General features: G+C 43.0%; 1 protein-coding gene across 1 annotated transcript in view; it reads left to right on the top strand.

The window, feature by feature from the left end:
• Window positions 1-22,118, top strand: part of gpc3 (glypican 3) — a 170,931-nt gene that overhangs the window by 75,245 nt on the left and 73,568 nt on the right. The window lies entirely within an intron of this gene.

The raw sequence follows: 22,118 nt of genomic DNA, 5'->3' as shown, positions 1-22,118 counted from the left end.
CCATCTTTAAGCGAAAAGGGAAAATGCAGACCTTGGCGAAGTTGGTCCTGCGCCCAGGCATCTGCTTGCTGACTAGCCCTGATTTCTTGAGCACAGATGGGTCCTGGAGTAGGGGAAGTTGAACCAATGGGACTGGAATTGGTGTTCCCCACTGTGAGCGTGGCAAAGTTCTCAGGTTGTAGCAGTTGGGATTCAAAGGTCTCCTTGCGTCCTGCAGCGTATTCCGGTTTACGTGACAGGGCGTCTGCTTGCTTGGTTTGAGCTGGGGTCACATAATGGATCTGGAAGTTGAAACGTTCAAAGAATAAAGCCCAACGTTGCTGCCTCTGATTTAGTTTGCGGGCAGTTCTTAGATGTTCTAGATTACGATGATCAGTGTGGACTTCAATGGGGAATTTGGCCCCTTCTAGCCAATGTCTCCAAGTTTCAAAGGCTGCCTTTATGGCCAGTAGTTCTTTTTCCCAAATGGTGTAATTCCTCTCTGGTGTGGTTAGTTGACGAGAATAAAAGGCACAGGGATGGAGGTGATCTCCCACCGGTTGTAAGAGTACAGCCCCAATTGCCACATCAGAGGCGTCCGCTTGCACCACAAAAGGGGTTCCAGGATTTGGGTGCTGTAGAATTGGCTGGGAGGTGAATAGTTTCTTCAGTTGCTGGAACCCTTTCTCTGCTTGATCAGTCCAGCGGAAAGGCTGCTTTCCACGGATGCAGCTAGTGATGGGGTCGGACCAGCGGGCAAAATCTGGAATGAACTTGCGGTAGTAGTTCGCGAACCCCAAGAAACGCTGCACCTCCTTCTTGTTAGTTGGCGCCCGCCATTCCAATACTGCTGAAACTTTGGCTGGATCCATGGAAAGCCCTAGAGGCGAGATGCGGTAGCCAAGGAAATCTACCTCTTGTAGATCAAAAGCGCATTTTTCTAGCTTGGCATAAAGTCCATGATCCCGCAATCGTTGCAACACCATTTTGACGTGGTTCTCATGTTCTGATTGTGATCTGGAAAACACCAAAAAATCGTCCAGGTAGATTATCAAGAATCTGTCTAGATAGTCCTGAAAAATATCGTTGACAAAATGCTGGAACGTTGCGGGAGCTCCGCATAAACCGAAATTCATAACTCGGGACTCGAATAATCCGAATTTAGTCTGGAAGGCGGTCTTCCACTCGTCCCCTTCTCTGATGCGAACTAGATTATAAGCCCCCCGAAGATCCAGCTTGGTGTAGACCTTGGCTCCTCGAAGTCGGTCCAGTAGATCCGAGATTAAGGGCAGGGGATAGCTGTTCCGCTTGGTGATATTGTTCAATGCTCTGTAGTCCACCACCAAGCGTAATTCCCCTGACTTCTTCTTCACAAACATCACTGGGGAGGCGGCTGGGGATTGAGAGGGTCTGATGAACCCCTTGCGAAGGTTTGTCTCTAAGAATTCCCTGAGAGCTTCTTGCTCTGGTTCAGTCAGGGAGTAGAGATGCCCTCGCGGGATCGGGGCCCCCTCCACCAAGTCAATGGCACAGTCATAAGGTCTATGTGGGGGTAATTTTTCGGCTTCTTTCTCATTGAATACATCCCAATACTCGGAGTACTTCTTTGGCAAGGTGATGATGGGCTCGGAGTCTGTGGCATGGCATACCTTGGCTACGAGGCAATGGTTTTGGCAGTACGGTGAAGCAAACTGCAGTTCTCTGTTGGACCAGGAGATGTTAGGGTCGTGGAGTGTCAGCCATGGAATTCCCAAAATCACAGGGAAATGGGGAACCTCGGTAACAAAGAAGGAAATCTCTTCCATATGTTCCCTTATCCACATCCTGGTGGGTTCCGACCACTGGCTTACGGGGCCCGTCTTGAGGGGACGGCCGTCTATGGCTTGCACCACACGGGCATTCTTGAAATCATGATATTGTAATCCCAGAGAGTCGGCATACTCTCTATCGATGAAATTGTTGGTAGCTCCAGAGTCTATCATGGCGTGGATCATGACGGGTCCCCTTTTTGCTGACCATAATGTGACCACGAGAAGGAACAGGACCCCGGTTGGCGGCTCTTGGATGGATTTTTTGACCGGGTTGGCGAGCCTCTCTACACCCGGTCGTTGGCTTCCCCCGCCGGCTGTGTGCCAGTCGGCTCAGACGCCTTCGACTCCGTGGAGGACGCCGCCGCAAGACGGGCGGCAGGCTTCCCTTTGGCTGGGCACTCTCTGGCGAAGTGGCCCCCGTTCCCGCAGTACCAGCAGAGGTTCAAGCGTTGACGACGGGCCTTCTCGGCGGCATCTAGTCTGGGACGCACATTGCCCAACTGCATCGGCACCTCCTCGCCTCCTCTGGGGTATGGGGTTGGCGGCGGGGGTCTCCACACCGGACGTGGCTGAACACTGGCGGAAGCGGGGGGTTTTGCCCCGGCTCTACCGCCCTGGCCTCGAACCCATTGTTTCCTGTTGGCAATCATGACTTCAGCCCGTAAACATTGATCAATGAGTGCCTCGAGGGTCTGGGGAGGATCCACCTTGGAGATTTCTTCCAGCATTTCAATGTTGAGACCCTCCCGAAATTGTCCTCTGAGGGCTACATCGTTCCAGCCGGTGTTGTGGGCCAGCACGCGGAACTCGGCTATGTACTGAGACATGGGTCTGTCTCCTTGAAGGAGGCGCCGGAGTTTGTGACCGGCTGCCTCCAAATTGTCCTCGATTCCCCAGGTCTCCTTAAGGTGATCCAAGAAGCGTTGTGCTGAATTTAGGTGGGGGGAGGCTTGATCAAACAGGGCCGTCGCCCAGCTAGCCGCTGGTCCATCTAGAAGACTGTAGACCCACGCCACCTTGATGTCTTCTTGGGGGAACTCGGCATCACGGGCCTCTAGATAAGCTTGACATTGGCGGCGGAAAACATGAACCTTAGCAGCTTCTCCAGAAAACTTGGTAGGCAACGCCATGGCCGGGAGGCGAACTCCGCGCTCCCTCAAACCTTTTATTTCTCCATCCTGCGCGTTGAGTCTGTCACGGATGCGGTCCACTTCGTCCTTGCTGATGGTGTAGCTGAGCGGCTGTCCAGCCGGCGCGGCTCCGGTAGACATCCTGGCCTCGGTTAGTTGGTGCTTATGGGTGGCGGAGTCAAACTGTCACGACCCAGGCGGCAGAGGCACCAATAACCATACACAGAGGCCAGAATCTAACTAATATCTTTATTGAAGGAATATATAAAGTTAATAAAAACAAGTATAGAAAATAGTCCAGAATTAGACCCTTCAGGAAAGGTCAGAATTAGTCCAAAAAGGCAATGTCCAATAAGAAATATTAAGGTCCAAAGTTGTAATCCAATAACCGAAACACTCACTTTGCCAAGCAAAGTGAGGGGAGATGACAAGGTCCTTTAGTCCATAAAACTTGAGCGTGGCTAGGAAATAACTTGATACTTGAAACAAGGCTTGAACGTGGAACAAGGTAACTAAGAACAAGAACAAGGTCCGTGGAATAACTTGGTAAAATCCGTGAAACAAGGCAAGGATTAGTCCTGGGAAACAAGGCAAAGTCCGTAGGTAAACAAAGGCTGGGAAGCAAGGCGAAGGCTGGATAGCAAGGCAAGGCTTGAGCTGAAGCGAGGCTTGAATCGGAGCGCGCTGTCCAGACACAACTCGCTCCGTAGGCTGACGAATTGACTCCGCGAAGTTGCTACGCGGGCAAAACACCTATATAGAGTCCAACTTTCTCACCAAAGCGGTTCTCTGGGAATCAGAAACGAAAGCTAAACTCTGAGACCAGATGTTAAACTCCTTAAAGATTCTCACGAGAACCAATGTTAATTGGCAACATTCTTAGCTGCTATCCTCGCACTCCTGCGCGAAGCTGAATCCAAACTTCTCTGTTGTTTACAAAACTCCCGGCGCAAGAACACGGGAGAAGTAGGCTCTGGGGTTGTTTGACATACTTCTGGGGCACAACTTTCTTGCAGGTGCAAGGTTTCCAGATCTGCCTGGGAAGGATCTGGCTGAGAGGAATCCAGTTCAGACTGGGAAGGTAAAAAACCCAAGTTTTCATCTTCATCAGGGATTACAATGTCCTGAGCAGGACTACAAGGCCCATGGTTCATCACACTACTGATGCCTCAATTAATGTACTTTTATTGGTATCTATTTTTATTTCTGAAATTTACCACCCTCGGCTTATACTGGAGTCAATGTTGTCCCAGTTTTTTTGTGGTAAAATTAGGTGCCTCGGCTTATATTCGGGTTGGCTTATATTCGAGTATATATGGTATATAGAAAAACCACAAACAATGTTAAAATTAGGCATTATACTACATTTCCTTTGACCAGAAGCTGGTCGCTTGCCTCTTATGTTGCTATAAGAAAGTCCTTCATTGTGCATGTGGTGGGGCTCAGGCTGTATTGGAGTAAGTGGTCTGAGGTTTCCTCTTCTTGGCACACGCATGTTGTGGACTCCACTTTGTGGCCCCATTTCTTAAGGTTGGCTCTGCATCTCGTGGTGCCAGAGCACAGCCTGTTCAGTGCCTTTGAAGTCTTCTGTGTGCCCAGGAGGGAGTTTCTCGTCTGGTATCAGCCATGGATTGAGGTTCCGGATTTTAGCCTGCCACTTTTGGACTCTCGCTTGCTGAGGCATTCCTGCAAGTACCTCTGTGGATCTTAGAAAGCTATTTTTTATTTAAGTCATTGGCATGCTGGCTGATATCTGAACTAAGGATGGGCCAGAGATGTCAATACTTTGATCCTTTCATTACTGGCTGCTACTTCCCGATGGATGTCAGGTGGTGCAATACTGGCTAAACCAGGGGTCCCCAAACTAAGGCCCGGGGGGCCAGATGCTGCCTTCCAAGGTCATTTACCTGGGCCCCGCCCTCAGTTTTATAATACAATATTTTTATATCAGTTTTAATAATATAATATATTGTATATACATATAATATTGATAATAATATTATGTTATACAATATAATACTAATAATAATACCATATAAGAATATTAATTATATGTTATATATTACTTATTATACAATAGTATAGTGGTATAGTTCAATATGGTAATATATAATGCTAATATTGTGCTATGCTAATCTATATATATAAAAGAGTGATGGCATCACGGCGACCGACAAAACAACAAAATTACAGGCCCCCCAACCTCGAAATTTGACAACACAACCCATCATCCACGCCTCTAGGTTGATACAACAAAAAGAAAAGAAAAATAAAGTCCTAATTAGAGAGAGAGGAATAATTGCTTTTATCCAATTGCTGCCAGTTAGAAGGCTAAGCTCCTCCAACTTGGTCTCCTAGTAACCCAATAAAAATAATAAAAAACACTAAAAAATAATTAAAAACACTAAAAGATTAATACAATAAAATACTATAATAACAGAAAATAACTAAAAATAATACAAGAAAATAATAAAATATAATAAATAAAAAGATAACTTACAATAAAATTAATAAAAAATACAAATAACGTCAAATAAAAATTACACAACAATTTTTAACCAATACCACCACCACTTTGCCACAGCAACGCGTGGCCAGGCACAGCTAGTAATATAATATATTGTATGTACATACAGCTGCTCTGAGTCCCCTTCTGGGTGAGAAGGGTGGGATATAAATGTAGTAAATAAATGCAGTAAATAAATAATTAATTTTAGACTTAGGCTCGGCCAAAGTCTGACATGACTTGAAGGCACACAACAACAACAACAATCCTAATTAACCTGACTATCTCATTGGCCAGAAGCAGGCCCACACTTTCCATTGAAATCCTGATAGGTTTATGTTGGTTAAAATTGTTTTCATTATTAAATATTGTATTGTTCTTTCGTTGTTGTTGTTTTGCACTACAAATAAGACATGTGCGGTATGCATAGGAATTTGTTTGTATTTTTTTTCAAATGATAATTCGGCCCCTCAACAGTCTGAAGGATAGTGGACTGGCCCTCTGCTTCAAAAGTTTGAGGACCCCTGGGCTAAACAGTATAATTTTTCCAGTGATGCGGGGCATAGACCTATGATAATGTGGCATGTCTCATTAAAAGCCAAATCCACTGTTTTGACATGGTGAAATATATTCCACACTGGGCATGCGTATTCTGCAGCAGAGTAGCCAAGCGCAAGGGCAGATGTCTTCACTGTCTCTGGTTGCGTTCCCCAGGTTGTGCCAGTCAGCTTTTGTATAATAATATTTCTAGCTCCCACTTTTTGCTTGATATTCAAGCAATGCTTCTTGTAAGTCAGAGCACGGTCCAGAATGACTCCCATGTATTTGGGTGTGCTGCAATGTTCCAGTGGGATTCCTTCCTACTTAATCCTCAAGGCTCAAGATGCTTGTCTGTCCTTAAGGTGAAAAGCACATGTCTGTGTTTTAGATGGATTAGGAATCAGATGGTTTTCCCTGTAACAAGCAGTAAAACCACCTAGAGTTTTGGAGAACTTCTGTTTAACCATTTCAAAGCTCCTTGATTGAGCGGTGATGGCACGATCATCATCATAGATTAAACTTTCTGTCTGTCCCTTCTGGCAGTGGCTGATCATTTGTGTAAATCAGTGATTCCCAAAGTGGGCACTACCGCCCCCTGGTGGGCGCTGCAGTGATCCAGGGGGGCGGTGATGGCACCGATTAGGACACAGGGGCAGGGCCGAGGGAGGGGCGGGGCCTCTTCCCAAGTGCCGGAGACAGGGCTGAGCACCTGAGGCAACTGTTAGGATACACAGGGGGCGGAGCTAGAGGAGTGGGTGTGGCTTCTTCCCAAGAGCCCGAGACAGGGCTGAGCCTCTATATCTCTCCTGAGAGGCCTTTTAGGACGAAAGGGCGGGGCTAGGGGTGGGGGCGGGGCCTCTTACCAAGAGCGTGAGACAGGGCTGAGCCTCTATATCTCTCCTGAGAGGCCTTTTAGGACTAAAGGGCGGGGCTAGGGGTGGGGGCGGGGCCTCCTTCCAAGAGCCCAAGACAGGGCTGAGCCTCTATATCTCTCTGGAGAGGCCTTTTAGGACTAAAGGGCGGGGCTAGGGGTAGGGGTGGGGCCTCTTACCAAGAGCCCAAGACAGGGCTGAGCCTCTATATCTCTCCGGAGAGGCCTTTTAGGACTAAAGGGCGGGGCTAGGGGTGGGGGCGGGGCCTCCTTCCAAGAGCCCGAGACAGGGCTGAGCCTCTATATTTCTCCTGAGAGGCCTTTTAGGACTAATGGGCGGGGCTAGGGGTGGGGGCGGGGCCTCCTTCTAAGAGCCCAAGACAGGGCTGAGCCTCTATATCTCTCCTGAGAGGCCTTTTAGGACTAAAGGGCGGGGCTAGGGGTAGGGGTGGGGCCTCTTACCAAGAGCCCAAGACAGGGCTGAGCCTCTATATCTCTCCGGAGAGGCCTTTTAGGACTAAAGGGCGGGGCTAGGGGTGGGGGCGGGGCCTCTTACCAAGAGCGTGAGACAGGGCTGAGCCTCTATATCTCTCCGGAGAGGCCTTTTAGGACTAAAGGGCGGGGCTAGGGGTGGGGCCTCCTTCCAAGAGCCCGAGACAGGGCTGAGCCTCTATATTTCTCCTGAGAGGCCTTTTAGGACTAAAGGGCGGGGCTAGGGGTGGGGGCGGGGCCTCTTACCAAGAGCGTGAGACAGGGCTGAGCCTCTATATCTCTCCGGAGAGGCCTTTTAGGACTAAAGGGCGGGGCTAGGGGTGGGGGCGGGGCCTCCTTCCAAGAGCCCAAGACAGGGCTGAGCCTCTATATCTCTCTGGAGAGGCCTTTTAGGACTAAAGGGCGGGGCTAGGGGTAGGGGTGGGGCCTCTTACCAAGAGCGTGAGACAGGGCTGAGCCTCTATATCTCTCCGGAGAGGCCTTTTAGGACTAATGGGCGGGGCTAGGGGTGGGGGCGGGGCCTCTTACCAAGTGCCAGAGACAGGGCTGAGCCTCTGTATATGTCCCTTGAGGCGCTTGTTAGAACATGGGGGTGGGGTATAGAGGTCCAGCCCCATCAGGCACTTGGGAAGAGGCCCCGCCCCCTCCTCTAGCCCCGCCCCCTGTGTCCTGGCAGGTGCTGCAGGACAGGGATAGAAGCTCAGCCCTGCTTCAGCGCTCGTAACTCCGGCCATCCCAGTCCTGGCCGCCCATTTCTGGCCCCGCCCACCTCCCCCTCCCAGCCCTGCATCTTGGACTAGGGGAGATGCTCAGCCCCGCCCCCTTGAGCAGGAGCCACGCCCACCTCTCTAAGCCACGCCCCCCTTTCAAGTCGACATTGAGTCATATTTTTTCTGGAAAGGGGGTGGCAGGCCAAATAAGTTTGGGAACCACTGATTTATCTCTATCAATCTATAAAACTCTTTCCTGTTGTGTGCAGTAAATACCCTTTTCTGATATTAGCTCCCCAAATGTGGCACTTAAGAGTTGCAAAACTCTCGCGGTCCAAACGTTTTAATCCCGGAGATGAATATTTATCAGGCTCCAATAATGTATTCTCCGTTGGTTTCTGCATGCAAATGTTATGAAATATGTATTCCTGGTGCTGCGAGGATTATATCTGGAGCCTCCTTTTGATAACATGTTTACGCCTCCTGACTGCTTGCCTTCTTCCAATGCACCTTGTTATCATTTATTTATGAAATCGCACATTCTCTTGATCTTAAAAACTTGGCACTTGCAGGCTTCTTCCAAGTTGCATATCCATTAACAGAGGATATGTTGTTTGCCTCTGTAATCTTGGAATATATATATATATACACACACACATACATAAAGGCTTTTTCCTTTGGAGAAAATCAATGTGAATTTTTAACTTCCTGAAAACTCTTTCTGAATGAAAGTATGCCAAGTACTATATATATTCGAATATAAGCTGACCCGAATATAAGCTGAGGCATCTAATTTTACCACAAAAAAACTGGGAAATCATTGACTCAAGTATAAGCCGAGTGTGGGAAATTTCAGAAATAAAAATAGAAACCAAAAATTACATTAATTTTACATTAATTACCTTTACCATTACATTAATTACCTTTACCTTTACAATAAAATTACATTAATTGAGGCATCAGTAGGTTAAATATTTTTGAATATTTACATCAAGCTCTAATTTAAGATAAGGGCCATCCAGTCCAACTCTGATTAAATTATTATTCTCATCTTCTTCAATGTAAATGTGCTTATGTATCCTTTTAATAATAGTAGAGTAAAATAATACATGTAATAATAATAAATACAGGAAAATAATACATGTAATAATAAATAGAGTAGAATAATAATTGTAGTAATAATAATAAGATCAGAGTGAAAGAATAAATGTATTAATAATAATAATAAAAATAGAGTAAAATAAATGTAATAGTAGCAACAATAATAGAGTACAATAATAAATGTAATAATACCAATAATAATAGAGAAAAATAATACATGTACCATATATTCTCAAGTATAAGCTGACCTAATGAAATTACATGAATTGAGGCATCCGTAGGCTAAATGTTTTTGAATATTTACATAAAGCTCAAATTTAAGTTAAGACTATCTGATTAAATCATTATTCTCATCTTCTTCAATGTAAATGTGCTTATGTATCCTTTTAATAATAATAGAGTAAAATAATACATGTAATAATAGTAATAATAATAAATACAGGAAAATAATACATGTAATAATAAATAGAGTAGAATAATAACTGTAGTAATAATAATAAAATCAGAGTGAAATAATAAATGTATTAATAATAATAATAAAAATAGAGTAAAATAAATGTAATAGTAGCAACAATAATAGAGTACAATAATAAATGTAATAATAGAGTAAAATAATAAATGTAATAATACCAATAATAATAGAGAAAAATAATACATGTACCATATATTCTCGAGTATAAACTGACCCAACTATAAGCCAACCAGGACCCTCACCCGAGTAATAATAAATGTAATAATAATAGAGTAAAATAATAAACATAATAATACCAATAATAATAGAGAAAAATAATACATGTACCATATATTCTCGAGTATAAGCTGACCCAAATATAAACCAACCAGGGCCCTCACCCGAGTATAAACCGAGGCTTTTTTAGTCCTAAAAAAAGGGCTGAAAAACTAGGCTTATACTCGAGTGTATACATTATATTCAAAGGAAAGTATAAGATCTAGAGAAATCTTTGTTTTGTGTTTCTCAATATGGTGTACTGTACCTACAACTTCAATATGTCCAGGCCAATTCCCCTCAAAACCCACCAGTATTCAAAGTGGGAATATCAGGTATGCATCATTGTTTGGGTTCATGGTTCGCTCTGGATGTAGGTGAACTACAACTCCTATAAATCCTTCTAAAGACCTTCAATGTATTTTGTTGGTCATGGGGGTTCTGTGTGCCAATTTAGTTCCAGGTCTATCGTTGGTGGAGTTCAGAGTGTTCCTAGATTGCAGGCGAGCTATATATCCCAGTACCTACAACTTCTATAAATCATGGTGAATTCTTCCCAAACCTCTGTTCAGTTGCTGGTGAATTCCCACCTTGGTCCACCATTGGTCTACCATTGGTCCACCATGGCCCACCATTGGTCCACCTTGGTCCACCTTGGTTCACCATTGGTCCACCATGGCCCACCTTGGTCCACCATGGCCCACCTTGATCCACCATTGGCCCACCTTGGTCCACCATGGTCCACCATGGTTCCACCATGGCCCAGCTTGGTCCACTATTGGTCCACCATGGCCCACCTTGGTCCACCATGGTGGTCATGTTGGATCTATGTGCCAAGTATGGTCCAGGTCCGTGTCGGTAGGAGTCACAGGTGGAAGTGGGTGAACTATAACTCTCAGAATCCAGGGTCAATTCACTCCAAAGCCCTGCAGTATGTTCTATTGGTCATGTTGGGTCTGTGTGCCAAATATGGTCCAGATCCGTTGTCGGTGGGAGTCACAAGGCTCTCTGGATGTGGGTGAACTACAACTCCCAACATCCAAGGTTGGCAGGGGTCACAGTGCTTTCTGGAACTGGGAGGTCCAGAAACATAAACATGCAAACTCGCAAACATATATACAAATAAACTTTGAGTTTTATTATATATACAGATAGATGGGTAGATAGATAGATGTAATGCTTACAAATTACACCAATAAGGGCCAGCTATTCCCTGCCAAGAGGGTCCAATCTAATTAAAAGAAAACATGAAAAAGGGAGAATTATAGGGTTATAAACTCAGTCCACTGCTGTCCAAGCCCAGCCATAAAAGCAATGCAATCCAATGCAAAGCTAGCTAACATGGACATATAATCAAAATATGGAAGACGATTATGAACCTAATTCAAATTCCCAAAGCGTCAGAAAAAGGAAACAAAGATTTCAACTGAGATTTTTAAAACAACTAGCTTTGCTTGGCCAGGCGTTGCTGTGGCATGGAAAATAAAGTACAGTAGAGTCTCACTTATCCAACATAAATGGACCAGCAGAATGTTGGATAATAAGGAGGCATTAAGGAAAAGCCTATTAAACATCAAATTAGGTTATTATTTTACAAATTAAGCACCAAAACATCATGTTATACAACAAATTTGACAGAAAAAGTAGTTCAATACGCAGTAATGCTATGTAGTAATTACTGTATTTACGAATTTAGCACCAAAATATCATGATGTATCGAAAACATGGACTACAAAAATGCGTTGGATAATCCAGAACGTTGGATAAGCGAGTGTTGTATAAGTGAGACTCTACTGTAATGAGAAGTAGGCAGGCTTTGAAGCTGCAAGGCTATTCATTCCTGTGTATTTATTTACTTTTTTTTTTATTGGAGGTTATACGTTAGACTAATCTGCTGCGCCACCAGGGGCTCCAAATACAGTAGAGTCTCACTTATCCAAGCCTCACTTATCCAAGGTTCTGGATTATCCAAGGCATTTTTGTAGTCAATGTTTTCAATATATCCTGATATTTTGGTGCTAAATTCGTAAATACAGTAATTACAAGATAACATTACTGCGGATTGAACTACTTTTTCTGTCAAATTTGTTCTATAACATGATGTTTTGGTGCTTAATTTGTAAACTCATAACCTATTTTGATATTTAATAGGCTTTTCCTTAATCCCTCCTTATTATCCAAAATATTTGCTTATCCAAGCTTCTGCCGGCTCGTTTAGCTTGGATAAGTGAAACTCTACTGTATTGAGAAGTAGGCAGGCTTTGAAGCTGCAAGGCTATTCATTCCTATATATTTGTTTAGGTTTTTTTAATTGGAGGTCATATGTTGGACTAATCTGCTGCACCACCAGGGACTCCAAATACACATATACATACATATTTTCACTTTTATTATGTGTATAGATGATCCGGGGATAGAAAACTACCCATGAAGTTTACCCATAAGATTTCACAAATAGAAATAGCAATTTAAGGACCTTTTCTTCCCACTTTGCAAGGTTTTAAAACCAGCTTCAGATGTTGGCCACATTCCTCCCAAATAACTCCGAGCATCTGTTAAGAACTGTGGGAGGAAGAAAACTAACCAGGAAAACTCTCAAGATAAAGACAAAGCCTGATCCGATTTCCAGAGTTAAGCTTTTTAGCAGCAGGTTCCGCTTAATCGCACCGAAAGCTGCTTTCCAAAACGATTTTTAAAAAGTGCTTTATCTTGAAATGATGAGGTTCATAATATATATTATTTATTATTAAACTTCCGCAAAGGCAAAATTCAGTGGGAAGCGAGGATCCGGGATTTCCTGCAGAGTTTGATCTTTCTCGAAGAGTCATTGTTAGCAGGTAAAGTGTCTATCCACAGCTTTCAGGGAAGGAATCCCAAGAATTAGAAAAAGTTACTCAAAGGCAGACCTGAATGCCAGTCTATCAGACAAAAGCCTGCCTCTTTTTTCTCCTTGGAATTCTTCCCATCATGTTTTGTTTAATTGGGGTTTAACGTTATGTGATAAATCAGGGGTCCCCAAACTAAGGCCCAGGGGCCGGATGCGGCCCATCGAAGCCATTTATCCGGCCCCCATGGCACAAGGGCAGAAGGGGGTTAGACTAAATGACCCAAGGGGTCTCTTCTTCTCTTACAACCATTATTATTATTATTATTATTATTATTATTATTATTATTATTATTATTATTATATTTTATGACACAGCAAACAAGATAGATATGCTGGATTTCGTATCACAAAATCACATTATTATTATTATTATTATTATTATTATTAACATTGAGGCTGGGTGGCCATCTGTCAGGGGTGCTTTGCTTGTGCTTTTGATGCACAAAGGCATAAGGGGATTGGACTCAATGGCCCAAAGGGTCTCTTCCAACCCTCTTTATTATTATTATTATTATTATTATTATTATTATTATTATTATTATTATTATTATTAACATTGAGGCTGGGTGGCCATCTGTCAGGGGTGCTTTGCTTGTGCTTTTGGTGCACAAAGGCAAAAGGGGGTTGGACTTAATGGCCCAAGGGGTCTCTTCCAACACTCATTATTATTATTATTATTATTATTATTATTATTATTATTATTATTATTAATAAAAATTGAGGCTGGGTAGCCATCTGTCAGGGGTGCTTTGCTTGTGCTTTCGGTGTACAAAGGCACAAGGGATTGGACTCAATGGCCCAAAGGGTCTCTTCCAACCCTCTTTTTTATTGTTGTTGTTGTTGTTGTTATTTTATTGTATGACACAGCAAACAAGATAGATATGCTGGAAATTATTATTATTATTATTATTATTATTATTATTATTATTATTATTATCAACACAACGACGTTGTATGGCACAGCAAACAAGATAGATATGCTGGATTTCGTTTCGCAAAACCACAAGTCGAACACTTCCCAAGTGTCTAGGACTGTGTGATGTATTTTCCTTGCACAGTCTGCATTTTGGGTCATCAGCTGATTTTTCAATCTTGGCCTTAATTGCATTTGTTCTGATGTCTTGCTCCTGGGCTGCAAGGATCAGGCCTTCTGTCTCCTTCTTCAGGGTCCCATTCGTGAGCCAGAGCCAGGTCTTCTCCTTATCAGCTTTTCCTTCCATTTTGTCAAGGAACTTTCCATGCAGTGTTTTGTTGTGCCAGCTGTCAGCTCTAGTTTGTAGTGCGGTTTTCTTGTACTGGTTTTTTGTCTGCTGTGTTTTGAGGAGTTTCTGATTTTTGACTTCAATCAAAGCAGGTTCTTCACTTTGCTTGACATATTCTGCCAGGGCATGTTCTTCTTCTTGGACTGCTTGTTTTACTTGTAAGAGTCCTCTGCCCCCTGATCTTCTAGGCAGATATAGCCGGTCAACATCACTGCGAGGGTGCAGTGAATGATGAATGGTCATGAGTTTTCTTGTTTTTCTGTCCAAATTGTCCAGTTCCACCTGTGTCCAATTTATAATGCCAGCAGTATATCTTATGACAGGTATGGCCCAGGTGTTTATGGCCTTGATGGTGTTGCCTCCATTGAGCTTGCTTTTGCCACCTTGACGTGGTGGGGGGGCTTAGCTGCTCCAATGATGACTGAGGGCTGTGCTGGCGGTAGTGTAACTACCGGCAGGTCCAACCAAGCCAGAGAGGCCTCAGCTGAGGAGCACAACCAAGAGCACCTAACCCATTAGCATTATGGAGAATCAAACCCAAACGAAGTCTATACTGGCTCGGTCGTCGCCCAGGATAAAAAGGACCGCGGTGGATGCTGCTGATTCTGGACATCCATCGACAAGTGGGCTACGGAATCATCAAAACCCAAATGAACAGTCACAGAAGCGGCAAAAATATACAATGCCAGAAAACCACACAATTATTATTATTATTATTATTATTATTATTATTATTATTATTATTATTATTATTATTATTATTATTGCTCGGTGGCCAACTATAGTCCGGCCCTCCAACGGTCTGAAGGATCATGAACCGGCCCCCTGTTTAAAAAGTTTGGGGACCCTTGCGATAAATCATGGCTTTCTAGAAACCTCAATGCTGATGAAAACATTCATTATTTGCCTTTGACAAAACGGGTCCGCTCTATTTAATTTTCAAAGGCTATTATTTAAGATGAGCCATAGGCCATGCAGCATCTGGGCGCTAAAAGGCTGCCGTTGTGTTTATTAAACCTATTAGGAGATGATTAGTCGCCATAAATCTACTTGCTCTCGTACAAAGATGCAAGTCAGGGAAGCGAAATGGATCAAATTATTGGTATCCAGCCACGAAAAGGAATTGAATGGACTGAATTGTATTGGTGGTTGTTTGATATTATTACTGTTGTATTAACTTTTGGTTTAACTTTTATTACCTTATTGTTTTCTAACCTGTGTATATTGTGCTAATGTATTTGTGTTGTTACTTTTGTAACAATGTAAGCCGCCCCGAGTCCCCGCGGGGAGATGGTGGCGGGGTATAAATAAAGTATTATTATTATTGTTATTTTATTATGACACAGCAAACGAGATAGATATGCTGGATTTCGTATCACAAAATCACAAGTCGAACACTTCCCAAGTGTCTAGGACTGTGTGGTGTATTTTCGGATGATACATACAGATCCCAGTAGGGTGGCCTTTTGCAGTTGGCAGATCGTAATTTTGTGAATGTCTATTATTATTTTATTATGACACAGCAAACAAGGAAGATATGCTGGATTTCGTATCACAAAATCACAAGTCGAACACTTCCCAAGTGTCTAGGACTGTGTGATGTATTTTCAGATGATGCGTGCAGATCCCAGTCGGGTGGCCTTTTGCAGTTGGCAGATTGTAATTTTGTCAATGTCTATTGTTTCCAAATGCCGGCTTAGATCTTTTGGCACGGCACCCAATGTGCCCATCACCACCGGGACCACCTGCACTGGTTTCTGCCAGAGTCTTTGAAGTTCAGTCTTGAGGTCCTGATAGCGGCTGAGTTTTTCCTGTTGTTTTTCGTCAATGCGACTGTCACCTGGGATGGCGACATCAATGATCCAAACCTTTCTCTTTTCCTCAACTGTGATGTCTGGTGTGTTGTGTTCTAGAACTTTGTCAGTCTGGATTCGGAAGTCCCACAGTACCTTTGCGTGCTCATTTTCCAATACTTTTGCAGGTTTGTGATCCCACCAGTTCTTTCCTGCTGGGAGGTGGTACTTGAGGCATAAGTTCCAATGAATCATTTGGGCCACATGGTTGTGCCTCTGTTGGTAGTCTGTCTGTGCAATTTTCTTACAGCAGCTGAGGATATGATCAATGGTTTCGTCGGTTTCCTTGCACAGTCTGCATTTTGGGTCGTCAGCTGATTTTTCGATCTTGGCCTGAATTGCCTTTGTTCTGATGTCTTGCTCCTGGGCTGCAAGGATCAGGCCTTCTGTCTCCTTCTTCAGGGTCCCATTTGTGAGCCAGAGCCAGGTCTTCTCCTTATCAGCTTTTCCTTCCATTTTGTCAAGGAACTTTCCATGCAATGTTTTGTTGTGCCAGCTGTCAGCTCTAGTTTGTAGTGCGGTATTATTATTATTATTATTATTATTATTATTATTATTATTATTATTATTATTAGGGGTTGGGCGCCATCCTTGTAGTATCTGCCACTTATAGACCTCTCTTTACCTGATGGCTTCTCAGGTTTTTTCCTATTATTGTTGTTGTTATTATTATTATTAATAATAATAATACAAAGACTGGATGGCATATGAGAGTCTGATTCAGTTTTTTATATTTTCTTTTTCCTTTTACTCTAGCTATCGAAGTTCCCCATTTTGAGTCCCAGAAGGGGGTTGGACTGGATGGCCCCTGCGGTCATCCACTGAAATGCTGTTAAGTTTATGTTGGTTAAAATGGTTCATTTTAAATATTGTAATGTGTTTACTTTCCGTTTTTGTTTTGTTGATTTGCACTGTGTGAATTAGTTCACACAAACTCTCTCCATCCATCCGCCACTGGCCCGGCCCATGTCTGATATATGTTCATTAAATATAATATAATATAATATAATATAATATAATATAATATAATATAATATAATATAATATATACTGTATATACTCGTGTATAAGCCTAGTTTTTCAGCCCTTTTTTTAAGACTGAAAAAGCTCCCATCAGCATATATTCGGGGGAGGGTCCCGGTTGGCTTATATTTGGGTCAGCTTATACTTGAGAATATATGGTACATTTATTATTTCACTCTGATATTATTATTAATATTATTGCATTTTTATTTTACTCTATATTATTACATGTATTACTTTCCTGTATTTCTTATTATTATTACATGTATTATTTTATTCTATTATTATTAAAAGGATACATAAGCATATTTACCTTGAAGAAGAATAATGATTTGATCAGAGTCGGAGAGTCTTATTTAACCTATCGATGCCTCAATTAATGTAATTTTATTGGTATCTTATTTTTATTTTTGAAATTTACTGCTCTCGGCTTATACTTGAGTCAATGTTTTCCCATTTTTTTGTGGTAAAATTAGGTGTCTCGGCTTATATTTGGGTCGGCTTATACTCAAGTATATACAGTAAGTCACAAGATGAATGAATCTTGCCAACAAAATCTCATGATAGAGCCACTTAGGCTCATAATACGTTGACGACATTCAACTCACAGCCGACAGTGTTTCTTGGCCATCCTCACCTAATCGTGGAGAGGCATCTTGGAGCAGAAGCAATGGATTTATTTCAGGAAAGAAAACAAAATTCCAATTTTGTGTAGAACTTTCTTTCCCTTCATGGATGACACCCAGGATAATTTAGTGCCGTACATGTCTGCGGCATAAAGCTTTATGTAGCTTTTCTGATGCCTAATTAACATACTTTGCTACAAAGAGCGGAGAGGGAGGGAAGGCGCCTCAATTAATTTTTACAGTTTCCTGCCCGGGAATGAACTTCTAATTGAATACGACGGCACAAGGGTGCTAAACAATGGGAGACGAGTTGCAAGATGATGCTTTAAGGGCATCTTAGGCAATAAACAGGCTAAGAAAAAAAAAACCATCACACTTAATCAGAAAACTGGGACATGCCAAGCAACATCAGGATGGTCAAGATGGAAAAAAGTAATGATATAAACTAGGAGACAGTGCAGTAGTTTGCTTTTGCCTGAGTCCATTGGGAAGGACAGGATGTTGCCTCTTCTCTCTCCTTGCCTCCCATTAATTGGATGCCAAATTTCTTTTTAATATTGAACTGAATAAGGTGAGAAGGGTGTCTGAGTATTTGCATCGCAGCAGTAGTTGGGTGGAAGCAGTGGAGTGCAGAACGAAGAGACACTCAGAGACATTGGTAAAACTATTTACAAAGTTTTACTGAATCAACACAAACAGACCAACAGACGACAGATGAACACAGGACTTGACTCAAACTCTACGCAGACAGAACTGAACTCCTAGGCAGACAGATCTCGACTGAACAGATGCAATCAGTAATGCACGAACACTTGTGTCTGGATACTCCCTAGTTCCAGACACACATCAAGGACATCACAGCTTCTTGGCAATTAACTCTTTCCACACCATGGCACATTCTGGATGATGCAATCAGTTGCAATACAAGCATGGCACAAATTGCATTTAAACACTATAAATACACAAATCCCACATCAACAAAGGGTTGATACCCCTGTGACTTTCCTTTGCGGTCACCTACCTTTTTGTCTCTATGATCATTGGATTTTGCAAAATGTGGCTTGTTGTAGAATCAAGGATTGGGGATACGGCTTCAGCGGAGACCCCTTTCCCCCTATGATAATAACTGTGGCACAGGCTGGTTAGCAGCCAGCTGCAATAAATCACTCTGACCAAGAGGTCATGAGTTCGAGGCTAGCCCTGTCAGGGTGAGCACTCGACAATTAAAAATAAAATATAGCCCCTGCTCGTTGCTGACCTAAGCATTCCAAAAGATAGTTGCATCTATCAAGTAGGAAATTTAGGTACCATTTATATGTGGGGAGGCTAACTTACGACACCATAAAAATCATCCAGCCGCCATTGGAATGAGGAAGTGCTGTCACAGTGGATGATGAAGCAGCTGCTCCCCCTGTGGCTGGAATCAAGCATACCCTCAGGAAGCTGGAGAAGGTTTAAATTGCCTCTGTGTCTGTCTCTGTCTCTATTCTATGTTATATGGCACTGAATGTTTGCCTTATACAATGTCATCTGCCCTGAGTCCCCTTCGGGGTGAGAAGGACTGAATATAAATACTGTAAATAAATAAACTCTTCCAGGAGTGGATTTCCCTTCTGAAGGGGAGATTTTTCTCACTGTTGCCTTGCTCCTGTTCTTAACTGGGAGTCGTTTGTAGTTCGGATGTTTATAACTTGGGGACAGCCTGTATAGTTTTACAACCAGAGAATTGGAAGGCACCACAACGGCCATTGTGTCCAACCGGTTGAGATGTAAGATTGCTCATATTTTGGCCAGCTCCAAAAGAGTTGTCCAAGATCCCGACTGTATTAGGATGCTGAGATTCAGTAGTTTGAGCAAGACCCTTCAATGTGTGGGCCAAACCTGGTTGGGAGCGACCAAATGTTGTGACTCAGTTGTGTGACTCTGATGAGGATTCTGGGATGCAAGTGCATAATGATGGGATTCAGGTTCAGGAAGAGTTACAAGATGATTCTGATGGGAATTATGGGATTCAGGTGCAGAATGTCCCTGCTGTGGGAGATGAAGAGCAGGGAGGTTTTCCCACAGGAAGAAATGATGTTGTTTCTGATGATGGTTTTCAGGTGCAAGAAGCAGAAAGGGAGAGTAACTCCCAGTCTCAGCCTGATAACACTAATGAGCTCAGTGGCCTTGATGATGAGGCCGCTTCTCTCCATTGGGCTAGTCGGTTGGAATTTCGGGGTTTGCACAGAAGTCTCCGAATAGCAAATAAGAGGGAGGTCAAAGGGCAAAGAAATGCCTTCATGTCATGCTATTAAAACACTCTGCTGAGAGAAAAAATCTTTGTCAAAGCAATTTCCTTGCTTGGATCAATAACCAAGTCTGATTTCCTGTATTACCTTGTAGCCTGGATGTATTCTCGTTGCTGGGTCTTTGTCTTATTTGGAAAGGACCTTGTTTCATATCTATTGTTTCTATGGATTTGTTGCTTACAGCGTTGTTTTTGTAACTATCTTTTGGAACTGAATTTTTACCTTTTATGAACTATCTTTTCCCTATTTTCTAATAAACTACAAAAGACTACATTCTGTGTGCAGCCTGGTGTCTTTAGCAAGGTGAAGCTATCCTAAGATGCGGCACCAAACATCATTCTGAAGGAGAAACTGTTCTGGCTGTCACTTGTTATTCCTAAAACGTACCTCATTGGGATCCGTTTGAATCCTATAGCTGGGTTGATTCAGAAAAATATTGTTGGAGCTCAGCAAGGGGCAGGGGATTTCTCAGAGGATGAGGGGGATGATGGGTTTCAAACTGAGGAGTCTGTGTGTGATAAGGGGAATTGCAAGCAGTTCATGATGAGAAAGAGGACGTTTTGGAGTCCGATGTTTGTTCTTTAGCAACAGGGAAAAGGGAAACTGCTGAAAGGCCCATTTCTCTTTGGAATCAGCCTTCAGCAGATGGGGAGTTTTCCCACAATATTATATTAGGTCTCTGGACGGAGGGAGTGAAAGATAGATAAATTAGGTGTTTAGGTGTGTGTGGCATGATTTGATGACTTCTTGGTCGGGCTTGGGCTTATATTAAGTGATGTTTATTTGGTGTCTCTCAGAGGAGACAACGTTGCCAAAAGATTTAGATTCTGGTCTCAGCTCTCAAGTTCATGATTCAAGTTTCCTGTGTTTGCCTATGTTTCTGGAAGAGTTTGCCTTGGAAAAAGTTCCAGTTTTCATGCTCGTGGATGATTTTGACTCTTGGCTTCATGTATTTAGCCATTTTTGGACTACTGTTCTTTTGTATATGAAATGCGGATATTTTTGTAGTACCTTTTCCCCTTTCATACATGCTTTTCTTAATAAACTGCTATAGTTAGTACTACTGGAAACCCCTACGAGCCTATGAGAACTTTAAGATCATCTGGGGAGGCCCTGCTCTCGATCCCACCCGCCTCGCAGGTGCGGCTGGTGGGGACGAGAGACAAGGCCTTCTCAGTGGTGGTTCCTCGGCTGTGGAACTCCCTCCCCAGCAACATCCTGCAGGCTCCATCCCTTCTGGGGTTTAGAAAGAAACTGAAGACCTGGCTATGTGCACAAGCATTTAAAGAATAAGTCTTTACTGGCTTCGACTTGGTCTGGAATAAAGGTTTTTGTACAAGGTCTGGTGGACGAATGGCATAAGCACTTTGCACTATTTTAAATTTTGTATATTGTATATTATAATAGTTTTAACTGTTTTAATGTTTATTTTATTGTACTATGGTGTATTGGCATAAATTGGTTTGTTGTATGTCTTTCGGGCTGTGTGGCCATGTTTTAGAAGTATTCTCTCCTGACGTTTCACTCACATCTATGGCAGACATCCTCAGAGGTTGTGAGGCATGGCTCTCAACCTCTGAGGATGCCTGCCATAGATGTGGGCGAAACGTCAGGAGAGAGTACTTCTGGAACATGGCCACACAGCCCGAAAGACATACAACAACCCTGTGATCCTGGCCATGAAAGCCTTCAACAACACATTGGCATAAATTGCCAGTGTGTAAGCCGCCCTGAGTCCCCGCGGGTGAGAAGGGCGGGGTAGAAATTATAGAAACAAATAAATAAATAAATAAATATGGTGCTGGGTAAGAAGGTGTCTCAAGGCTGTGTGAAGAATCAAGTATGCAACACTGCAAAGGCATATGAAGGGACGTACATAAGCAACAGCAGAAGAAAAAAGAGAGAGAGAACCTGCTCCTGGGCTTGTTTTTGAGAAGCTGCTCCTGGCCTTGTTGCAGAGTCCCTGGCTGCCACTTCTCTCTGCAAAAACAAGACCAGGAGCAGATTGTGATGCGAGACCCTAAACTACTACTACTACTTGCTACCCTGTTTCCCCGAAAATAAGACATCCCCGAAAAATAAGACCTAGTAGAAAATTTGCTGAATTGCTAAATATAAGGCCCCCCTGAAAGTAAGACCTAGCAAAGTTTTTGTTTGGAAGCATGCCCAGCGCCTGCCAAACAGAACACCAGAGCATGCAGGATTGGTACCAGTTGTACATGGAAATAATGGTAGTAACAAGAAATTCTTGATAGGATTCACAGTTTGTCTGGTTATGCTGATTTGTGATGACAACTACTGTACAGTAT

Source organism: Anolis carolinensis, unplaced genomic scaffold (genome assembly GCF_035594765.1).
Source record: "Anolis carolinensis isolate JA03-04 unplaced genomic scaffold, rAnoCar3.1.pri scaffold_12, whole genome shotgun sequence".
Taxonomy (NCBI): domain Eukaryota; kingdom Metazoa; phylum Chordata; class Lepidosauria; order Squamata; family Dactyloidae; genus Anolis; species Anolis carolinensis.
This window is presented reverse-complemented; position numbering and strand designations above follow the sequence as displayed.